This window comes from Abrus precatorius, unplaced genomic scaffold, assembly GCF_003935025.1.
Source record: "Abrus precatorius isolate BTA unplaced genomic scaffold, Abrus_2018 Scaffold10, whole genome shotgun sequence".
Taxonomy (NCBI): Eukaryota; Viridiplantae; Streptophyta; class Magnoliopsida; order Fabales; family Fabaceae; genus Abrus; species Abrus precatorius.
In genome coordinates this window covers 13,297,383-13,309,581 of record NW_020874292.1, presented here as the reverse complement: position 1 = coordinate 13,309,581, position 12,199 = coordinate 13,297,383, and positions in this window count along the sequence as shown.

The window sequence follows — 12,199 nt, the reverse complement described above, 5'->3', positions numbered from 1 at the left end:
TGATTACTTTTGTGCATGATAGTAGTTACTTTGGGTGTGCTTAATCACTATTGTTTATAATAATAAACATGTGTAGGTCTGAACGTGTCATTGGCTCTGTAGTGATTACTATTGTTTCTAAAAGTAGTTACTTTGGCATGTCTCTTGTAATTGGCTTGTTGTAGAGATTACTATGGTGCCTGAAAGTAGTTATTTTCACCTCATATTTTTCTAAGAGCCAAAAATTCAAAGGATTTGCTTAGAAATTCCTGTACAATTATTCAAATGATCAAAATTGTAAAATATATTTACAGAAATCAATGTAAATCAAACAAAACTTAAGAAAGCTATGATATTCAATCTAAATGAGATTTTTTTGGTATGTATCACTTCTAAGTCTATTTTTTCTATTAAAAATCTATAAACAAATAAAAAAATGTCTATAAATTGTGGATTTATCACCAATCAATCAAACACACATATAATTAATTTTCCTTCACAAATCCCATTATCCAAACATATATTTTCATGCAAATATTATGTACTAATGATCTTATAAGTACAAAATATACACTTTAAATAAAAGATAAAATATAGTCCTTCTTACCCCAAGATTAGTATTTGAAGAAAGATTGATGAAGGTTCTTACTCAGCAAGAGAAGTTTTCTTGGATATCACGAGATACCCTTAAGAAATGAAAAACAAGAGAAACGAATGGAGAAAATAGAGTTAAACCAAGATAAACTTAATTGGAGTCGTTTAGATTTGATGTCCAAGTTTGGAAGGAGTGATTAGAGTTTGAAGAGGTTTTATCTGAGAGAAAGAAGTGAGAGTTCAGAGAAAGTTGAAAGAGAACGTAATATTTGGAGTGAAATGAAATTTCCATGTTGGAAATCTCTTAAATACCCCTCAACCTCGCACGCTCTCGCCTGAGCGAGCTCTGTCTCGCCTGGGCGAGAAAACCAGATAGTGGTCTTTCCAAGCATTTTCTGATATTCTTGCTTGAGCGAGAATATTCTTGCCTGAGCAAGACAACGTCCAAAGAGTTAGACATTTTTTCAGTGAGTCCTCGCCTGAGTGACTCTCCTTGCTTAAGCGAGATTGTCCTGAAAACATGTGGTTCTGGACACTTATTCTCGCTTGAGCAAAACCTGCCTTGTTGAGCAAGACTCCCTCTAACGCCCTAAAATACTTTAATAGTAGTAATACTTTGATACCATTAAATTATAATATAGCAACTCAAAAAACACCAAAATCTGATAGTATTTTTTTCTTTGCAAATGCAGGTGTAAGTATATATTCCTTTTTTGAAAGAGAGAGTCAACATACATATTGTATTCAACATTCGTCAGTAAGATTAATCACAATTTCATAATCTGAAAATTACCTCCATATATTATAAATATCAGTTGATCCATCGAGGAAAATAGTCGTAATACTTTAACATAACTTAAAATAATAACATTATCTAAATAAATATTATAGCATAACCAGACTCCTAAAGAGCAGTTGCCCTAATAATATAAACATATAAAATCATCACATCAATTGTAAGGAAAATAATCCTTGATAGGATTAGACTCCTCAGAAGAAGTAGGGGAAGAAGAACTAGAAGTAGAAGCAGGATCTCTATCGTTCTCCTCAATCCATTCAGCAGTGCAAGGGGGTGAGTAACAAATATCCTCCTCAGAAGGTAGGTTCTATGCCTTCACCTTATTCCTATCCATCTATATATACACACACACACAAGGGAGAAACAACACGACACAAGACAAATCAAAGTGGTGAGTTCTCCACACACAAGCAATCAGCCATACCCCTAGGTTGATTATTCCCTTTTTGCCACCCCCTGTAGGTCTACATGGGACCTGAACCTGCACACCATCAGCTGTGCACTGCCAATGCCTTATCACTTGTAAAAGTATGATGCATGTCGTAAAGCTTATCATTTTCTTTCACAAGTTTTCTCATTTTAACATAGCCATCGCAAGGCTAAATGCACAAATAGAAAAATAGCCACACAGGGCTCCCATCATGGCAAACTCCATGAGGTCAATAACAATAGCCAGTTTTCGGCTTTCATCATAATCAAATTTCATCAGTTCATCAACATTTTACAAATTCAGTCGTCCATCTCAGTCATGGACTCAAACACATAATCATTTTTCATTATCACAAGTACAATTGTCCATCTCATTCATGGACTCACATTATCATTTCTCATTATCATAGATATAGTTGTACATCTTATTCATGAACTCAAAACACATTCTCGTTTCTCATTATATCATTGAGTCAAGTGCAGCACCTCGGTGAAGAATATTCAAATCAAACCACTTGTAATCGCCATCAACAATTTCACTCTCAATCAATGAAACTCTTCAAATCAAATCACTTGAAATCTCATCACAAATTTCACTCTTAGTAACTAAACTCTCAAGTCAACCACTTGAAATCTCATTATCAATTTCATTCTTACTAAACTAAACCTTTTAAAATAACCACTTGGAATCTCATTATCAATTTCAATCTTAGTAAACTAAACCTTTCAAATCAACCACTTGGAATCCTTTCAAATCAACCACTGGAATTCCATTAGCAATTTCAATCTTAGTAAGCTAAACCTTTCAAAGTAACCACTTAGAATCCTATTATCAATTTCAATCAATCTTAGTAAGCTAAACCTTTCAAAATAACCACTTGGAATCCCATTATCAATTCCAATCTTAGTAAACTAAACCTTTCAAAACAACCACTTAAAATCCCACTAATGAACTCTCTCTTAATAAACTAAACCTTTATTCCCTCATTCCTTTCATACCTTAAAAACTCACTCAATTTCACTAGATCATAAACCTACTTCAACACTTGCATCCTTTAAATGTCTAATCCCTTTAACTTAATTTATTTCTATCACTCAAACCTCATATGATCTTGCTATTCAAATCTCATTCTTAGTGTTCTAACTTTCTCATCAATCTCTAAATCATTCTAGTCCATCATTTCATCCTTAATTCCCGCACTCACATGGCTTTACCTCTTGGTTGTTCACTCTCCACCAAGGATAATTGTTCAGACTTAGACTCAATCAAAATCCTCTCACAGTTCAATACACAAGCATATCCATCAAATCATCATAAAACCTTTGTTTACCTTTCATTTCTCAAACAGACCTCAAGGCACAAACTTCATTAAAATCACACTGAATCACCATCACAAAATAGCTGCACTTTATCAAATTTTTATCAATTAATTCATGTTTCAAATGAATGATGCATGTGACTCACTTTTCACTAGCCTTTGACGGCACATTCACACCAAAAACAACAACACATCCACTCATTTACTCAACCATCATTTCACAATTTCAACAAATAACACCAAGAGCTTTAAGCATAGTTCCACAGGGTTTCCAAGTTACAAAAACCGAAAATGAACAGTTCTAAAATAACATTCATTTACACATTCCAAACACCTCACATGCATGTTAAATTCAAATTTTCCAACACAACATCAACGGTAAAAATCGAAACACACATCAAGGTTCACACAATGTCAATAAACCAAACTTGCAAGAAAGTTCTATTCAATCAAGATCACATATAGCCCAACATGGATTCAACCATCTCAAAGCTAAAAGGTACCATTTTTCACTTTCATTTAACTTCCTTACAAAATCAAGACATGTAAAGTAAAGTTCTAATTTTTAGTGCCTTTCCAAGATCAAAATTGAGAAAATCAAGTTTTCGACGAAAGAAACTGAGCCATACACAAGGAAATTTCAGCGTGTAAACATTCAACTTTCATTGTCCAAAAAGGTAATCTCATATCAAAAGGAAATCAAGCTTGGAAAGGGGAAAGTTGAGACAATCAAGCAAGATCTCTGATTTTTACTTTGATCGAACACTTTCCTTTGAATCACACAAATTTTCAAGAAGTTCAACGTACCAAAAACATGAAAAAAGTAACCTTTTGAGTAATTTCAAAACTGCACATGGATTTTCATTAAAGATTCATGACATGAAAGGAATAAAACAACATGCAAAACTTTGGCTTCCTCATCAAAAGAGGTAACTTCAATTTGAAATGGAAATCAAGTTTGAAAAAAAAGGATCCAAGACATGCAAAGAGAGAAATCAAAATGCAACGGCAAGATTCAACATGCAAAGAGATAAATCAACATACTTTGCATCCACAAACCAAGAACACAAGAAAACTTCAAAGGACAAGCTTTCAAATTAAATCAAAGGCATGGTTAAAACAAACAAGGTGAGAACTCCCCCTTGCCTTGGATGAAGATGTGAAAATAAAGAGGATGAGCTTGAACAAAGTTGATCTCCAAGGCTTGGTTGTTGTACCGAACAAGAAGTCCACCAAAATGCTTGAATCTTCCTCCAAAGGAGTTTGCTTCCACGATTTTCTTGAAGAAATGGATGAAGGAATATTTTTGGTTGAAAGGAAACAAAAGGAGGATGAAAGAATGGTTTGATTTTGAGCTTGGAGTCTTTCATTTTCCTTGAGAGAAAATGAGAGAAAGTGAGAGAAAAGTGAATAGACTTCTTGAATAAGGCTCTGGGCTTTTTGGAAGCAAAGTGAGAGAATGAAGGGTTTGGTTTTTTCTAAAAGAAATGCTAGAGAGCCAAATGCAGTTGCCTAAGTGTGCACACGATTCCTTTTTGTTTGCAATTGGAAATTAGATAGTTTCAAGTATAAGGGTTAGGGTTTTGGCCAGCATTTTTCCAAAATTTTGCAAAGTCCAAAGAGAAAGATTTAGGATAGTGATGCATGAAAAGTGATTGGTTGATGTGGAATTCGAGATGACTTGGTAAGCATTAGATGAAACAAGTGTCATGGTGCAAACTTCTAAAGATTTTGTTGATTTGGGGCTTTGAAAACAAAGGAAGAATTTTCTATAATCATGATGTTTACAATCAAGGAAATAAACATTTAATTTGCATGAAAATCTAGTAGACAATACTAGATTTGGAAAGATTTAAGGTAATCATGTATTTGCAATTTAGGAGACAAGAATATCTTGCATGAAAATATATTGGCCGATACTAGATTTAGAAATATTAAAGTAAAGATTACTAGACTTTGTGTAATGATAACAGCTGCTAAGTAATTATTACAAAATCTTTTGAAATGATTACACAATCTTTTGAAATGACTAGAAAATCTCTTACAATGATTACAAAATCTTTTGAAAGGATTATAAAATCTTTTCACAATGATTATAAAATCTTTTGAAATGATAATAAATCTTTGTAATGATTATAAAATCTCACATTTTTCAAGGGCATAAATCATGATTTTCAATAAATTTAAGCAAAACAAAATCAGCTTTTTGGATAAGATTTTCACATGATATTTTGGTAGTCATAACAAAAAATAATCAAGGGATTTTAGGAGGTCTCAAGGTTTTCCAAATGACTAATTTTCATGAAAATTAACCTTCCTAAAAATTTGGGTAATTAGACAACTCAACTGATTTTGAAGCCAAATAAATTGCATGCAATGATTTTAAAATTCCAATAGATAATAAATTATAAAAATAAATCATGCTCAAAGAAAATCAAGAGATTTATCAAGAAATCTCTGCACTCAACAACTCATTCCAACACTAACAAGTTGGAATTCCAAAAAAACAAGCAAGCATCTAAGCGTAAGAGTTAGCTAACTAAGTTAGCAAAATTTCAAGCGTTACACCCTCTACACCAGAATTCTAATAAACACTATTCCAATCAATTTAAAACATATCCCAATACTACTCAATATTAAAACAATTTATCAAACAATAAATAAATAAAAAGAAGGTGTTATTGTATTAGTTAGGTTACTTATTTTAAAATTCATATTACAATACATAAATTCAAATTGGATGTCAATTAAACAAAAAATACTATAGATTGTCATTATGGAAAGCAATATCAAACATTTTATATTTTGATTTTCAAAATGAAAATGTCCATCAACAACTTAAATAACTAATCAGACAAACATGTTCCTAACATGTATGTTATTTTGCCAAATAAAAGACCATGACTAAAATGACAATTACTTCCAATAAAAGAGTGTGGTCAAAGCATCATATCACTAAACACTTTCATTCTTCAGAAAAAAAATATACACCATAATTAAATAAATTAATATTATAAGTATTTGAAGACAATATTTGTATGACGTTAATTTAGAAATTTATTTTACTCTTTATTATTTTTTGGCGGATACACTTGTCCACAAACATACATGTTAGATGTAACATCCTTATTTTATTCAAAATAATAATAAAATAATTCCAGAGTTAAGAGGAAAAAATTTAATTAAATTCGTTTGCAAGCCGAGTACAACGTGTGAAAATATAAAATATTTCATTTACTTTTCTCAAATTTATTAAAACTTAAATAACAAAGTAATAGAAATTAAAAAAAATTAAGAGGAAACATCAAAATAACATTAATATACATTGTTCTAAGGAATTTACAAGAGGTTGACATTAGCAAAATATACATCAAAATACATTATGACTCATCTATATTATTTACCAAATACAAAATATAATAAGTCTTAATAAGCAGTCTATCCACCTGAGGACCAAAGACGATACTAGTCATCATTCCCAAACCATCCCACAATCTCTACTATCTCCTCTAGGGATAAGTCTTCGTCTTCATCGAGGTCGCCCTCATCAACTACTAGCTCAGGGCTCGTGATTCTCTCAGTAGTGCAATGATTGGGTCTCCTATACTGGTCATGGCCCAAAAAGGTGTACACGTAGTTCTATGCATTTGGTGGCCTGGTCAAGCCTTTGTATATAACTACACATACAGTATGGTGGATTCTACCACTGTCCAGATAATCCAAAGGTACATCATATCCTATAGTCATTTCTAAAGTAAATATAATAACCGACCTATCATTACTATGTACAATAAAACTACAATGGCATAACTGCTGTTATTCCCTAGCTACTAGGTCTATTCTACTAGTAATGAGTAACTCAGACAGGCTAACAAGTCCCTGTGAGTCTATCATCTGTATTTCCTAAAAGTTTATGTAAAGATGAGTCTCTATTCTTATTACCAAGCATGCATTCACAATTAAGTCAACAATACAAATGAAGGTAATACAACAAACCATCATGCCACAAGATCATATTCATATAAAAGCAACAATCATTAATTACTCAGCTTATTACTTTCCCTCTTTATTAACACTTGGAATTTTCATTTCACACTTTCACTGCCCCTAAGATCCCTCAAGGTCTTTCTTAGCATATATAGTTGCTAGATAGCCACAGCTACACAAATACAACGTGTACCGATTCAGGCCCTTTTAGAAAAAGCATGGTCAGGAGTTTAAGTCAGGACACAAGTGTGAGGCATACGCAATTCAAGAAAACCATCTACCACCTTCATTTCTCCAAGATTTCTCAATCGCCTCCATCTTCCATACTCTCAATGTACCTCTGAACTATTCATATTTGTCCTTATTCCTCATTTCATTTCTCTTTCCATATTTCCCATTTCATTTCTATATTTCTTATTATGGATCTATTCTACTCATTAGTCATTATGGCCAAACTCATTATTTATTATATCCTAAAGTCATTATTTGTACACTATCATATTATTCATCCTCTTATTTTTCTATTTTATTCAAGTTCATTACCACATCATATATCAATCAATCATTGCCAAAGGTTGGTCACCCTCGGACTCAGTCCACAACATACATGCATAGACACTCAAAACAAAGATCATGCATATCATCAAACACCACAAAAACATGCTTCGATCAAATATATATTCACAATCATGCATTACATCACAATATTTTCATTAACACATACTACATTCTTAATAACAAAATAAAGCTCTCCTTACCTTAAAGTGGAAGTTTAGTGAAGGATTTTTAAGAGATCTTGCTCAAAAGGATAAGTTTTTCCTAAATATCATAAGAAATCAAATTTATAGGAGGAAAAACAAGAAAATATCCAAAGGAATGGAGAACCAAGCTTCAAGATCTTACCAAATAGAAAGGAGAGTGAACTCTCAAGCTTGGATAAGAGAAATATTAGAGTTTTTAAAGGATTTTCCAAGAAAAAAAGGAGAGAGGTCAGATGGGGAAAAAAAGGGTTGTAACTTGGATTATAATCCAAGTTCCTCAACTTGGAAACCCTTAAATACCCTTAACTCGTGATATTCTCACTACAACGAGCTAATTTTCGCTACAGCGAGTCCTTCTCTTGCTGCAGCAAAAATTAGACATGTTTGCCCTTGCTGTCTGTCATTTTAGCTACAGCGAGAGCTTCTTGCTACAATGAAAGGGCATAGAAAGCCTAATTATAGACGCTCATTTCTCCCTACAGCAAGAAATTCTACAACTCACACACCTAAAACTCTTCTAATTTCAAACAACATGCATTAACAATTATACAAAAAAAATTAATAAATAGAAAAATAGGGGTGTTACATTCGGTGGGCAAGTGTACCTGTCGAGAAATAATAAAGTGTTCTTGGAATAAGTTCCTGAAATATCGTTCCACAATGATTGTTTTTCAATTACTAAGAATTTCCTAATTTAATTATTTAAGCTTAAAGGATATGAGATGAATTAAAAATAAGAATTTAATTATAAAATCAATTGTAAATTTAAAATACAATGCACGTCTTGGTTGAACTTATCGGAGAGGAACCTAGGGCATATGAGTTTTTCTCATTTAATTCTTTATGTTTTTTTTTCTGTTTAACTCTAAATTTGATTTTTTTGTAATTACCAATCATTCATACAATTACTATTAATACCTAATGGTCATGCAATATTAATATTCTTTTCTCTAAACTAACATCCCCAATGGTCATACAAGATATTAATTCAAGAAAGCTTAAAGCACCTATGAACTTCTTAATTTAATAATGATTGGAAGAGAAAGATTGATTTGGTCCACCTAATCCTTTGTCTCATTTTATTCTATAAATCTATTAACTAATTGAGGTACAGTCGCTTGACGAAATAATTAATTAGAATTATAATTATGCTCAATAGGATAAAAGCTAATCACGAATGAAAACTAAATATAGATTCAAACTTCAAAATCTCATAAATTTATGAATAATAGTTTCAATAGCCCTAATTGTGGACTTAATTACTCATGCTAAAGGAAACAACTAAAACAATCGTAAACAAAGCCATAAAGAAAATCAAACTAGAATGAGATAAGTTCCTAGTCTTCAAGTATGGTCGCCCGAAGTTCCACGTCCTGCCAAGAGTATGCCAATAATCTCGTGCAAGAGAAACGAGATGAGAGGTGTATTAGAGAGCAAAACACAATATGTAAAAACAATATCCAACAAGATGTCTGAGGTCTCTCTTTTATAAGGTTTGAAAATCCTAAAAGCTCTTCATAATTAAGCTTCCCGTAGATGAGTACGGCTATGCAAGACCCCTGCTCTCGAAACTTTTGAAACCATAAAAGTTCTTTTTGAAGAATAATATCATTTTATTCTTTCTATAATTTATTCTTCAAATAATCTAGCCCCATTTTAGAACTACATGACAATTTAATTTGGATACCATGTAGTTGAGAAAAAATGTGATTCTTATGGTGAAAAATGTAACGCCTCAAATTTTGTAATATTGTTTAATTATTAATATATATGTAGATTGCCATATGTGGTGTGTTGATTTACATCATGATGATGTGGATGTGTGTGTGACCTTGTTAGGATACTCATACATGTGTGGAAATATGTATATGTTGATTTGTGGTTGGAATTGGACTGTTGAAATGGGTTAAATGTATGATGTAGAGTATTCTTGGTGAGAGAAAAGGCCCTGAGAGGAAGGCATAAAACTGTCGCCTTCTAGCTGTAGCGAAAGGTCCCTTGCTACAACGACAAAGCGGCAGTGAGGGATGCATTTCTGGGTGCAGTCTCACTGTAGCAAAATTCTATAGAAACCAGAATGCAGTTTCCTCTGAAATTTTTGCTGTAGCAATAAGGGGCGTCGCTACACCGAGAAATGTCTCGCTGCAGCAAGAGTGTCGCAACTAGAGGGGTATTTGAAGGGGTTAGGGTTTGAAAAATTCATTTTCCATTCCTCTCTTCAAAATCTCGTTGATTCTCTCAACTCAAAATCTTATTTCACCAATTAAATTGCCTCCAAAGTCGTTTGGGAGTTAGATTGAAAATTGAAATCATGTTGGGAATGCTTGGAGGTAAGTTTTAATAGTTAAGGTTTCGGTTTCTCACCTCATTCTCTATTTTCTTGGTTTTCCTTGGTTCTCATGGAATTCTTTCATGTATTTAGGCGGAAGTTCATGTGGGGAGGGCCTTCCTTGTTGATTTGGTGTGTGGGTCTTCATTTGAGGTAATGGGGGACTCTACCCTATCTTATTTTGTACTTGAACTCTGTTAATTTGCTGTGTGTTATGATGTGGGTGATTGAAATGTAGGAAGATGTATGTTTTAATGAAAAGCTTGAATGGAGTATAGACTAATGAATGTTGAATAGTGTGCATGATGGAATAAATTGATGAATGTGGATTATGTTGAAAATGTTGCATGTATGAAATTGTTGTGCGTTAAATGTAACACGAATAAATGTGGACATGTGTGCCGTGTATGAATATGAATATTGTATATGGCTGAAATTTGTGTGAAAGGGCATGTTAAATGTAATTGTAGATATGCTATGAATGGTTCAGCGATACACTAGAGGTGTAGAAGATAAGGACGGTAGAAATATTTTGAGGAAGAGAGAGTGGTGGTGACACACACTCTCCTCCGGACTAAACCTCTGACCAACACCTTTACCGAGCAACTCGTGACCGCACACGTGGTATCCGTGAGGCAAGGGTAACTGACGACCATCCATGGTGAGAAACTGTGATCACAATGCCACAGTGAGCATGGCTACGTGTAGTGAGCGCACGTGTGTGAAATGTGTTGCTGCAGTGAGCGCACCGGTTGTAACTTGAAATGGAATATGTGAAAAGTATTGTCTGTGATTGATTATGTTTGTGTAAAAAGTCTAAGAATATACGTGGAGTGTACATGGTGAGGCTTGATATTTGTGTGTGTTGGATAGTGTAGAGTACTCACCCTTACATTTATTTTTCAAGTGACCAAGAAGATCAGCACCCGGCTTAGTGAAGGGATGGATGAAACTACTATAAGGCTTAAATTTTATTTTGAAATTACGATGTAATTGAATTAGTCTTGTAGCAGTTATTGATATAAACTTATAATCCCTTATCATTTTGAAATGTTTAATGAAACTCTGTGATGGAAAATTATATTTAAATGAAAATTTTATTATTCTCATTTTTGTGAAATTTATTATTTGAAATTAAATTAAGGTGTTACAAAAAATATTCCTAAAGACTTTATCATTAAACTAAAGTACATCATCTTTTAAATGTGACGACCTATCTACTAATGAATTATTACTTTTATGTGAACTAAAGAAGCAAAATCTCTATGAGCAACTCTGATTTCTGAAAACGAACAAGTGTTAAAAGCGCTTTTGAAAATGGCGTAAGAATTGTCACAACCTTTTTGGGAAGGATCTGTAACATACTATCCAATTAAAACCTGTATAAATTTTAGGCATTTAAAAAGGAATTGATATTTAATGTAGAATGATCAATGAAAAATAAAAATTTCAACATCTCAATGGTGAAGTGAAACCTCAAAAGGGCATTTTAATAAAATTCTAAATATACATATATATATAAAAGTTACTTGGCATAGAGCTCAAAATAAAAACTTAAAAATTAAATAATTACATTTCATGACCAAACCTGTACCTAAATGGTGTAGACTTATAACTAAGACCTAGACTAACAAAAAGTAAATTGAATCACTCCTCAGCTAAACCTTTTAACATGGGAAATGGACGTACCACTTGTCACGCTTGTTCATGTACCACTGTACAATCATCATAGCACACACGCGAACATAAATAGAATACAAGGGTGAGCTTATACAACAAATAGCCACAGTCATACAATGCATAATATAATATTATTATTTATACAACTTAATATATCAATAATTTCTAGCAATTCAATGCAACATTTTAGCACATTCTCAGTCCATCTAATGCAACAACTCAGTTTTAATTGGTTTCATAGCCTAAGTAATCTAGAAGGAACCTACAATTTTTTTGTTTGGGAGCGACTCATCCTGGATCCAGACACAGCACAACTCAACAT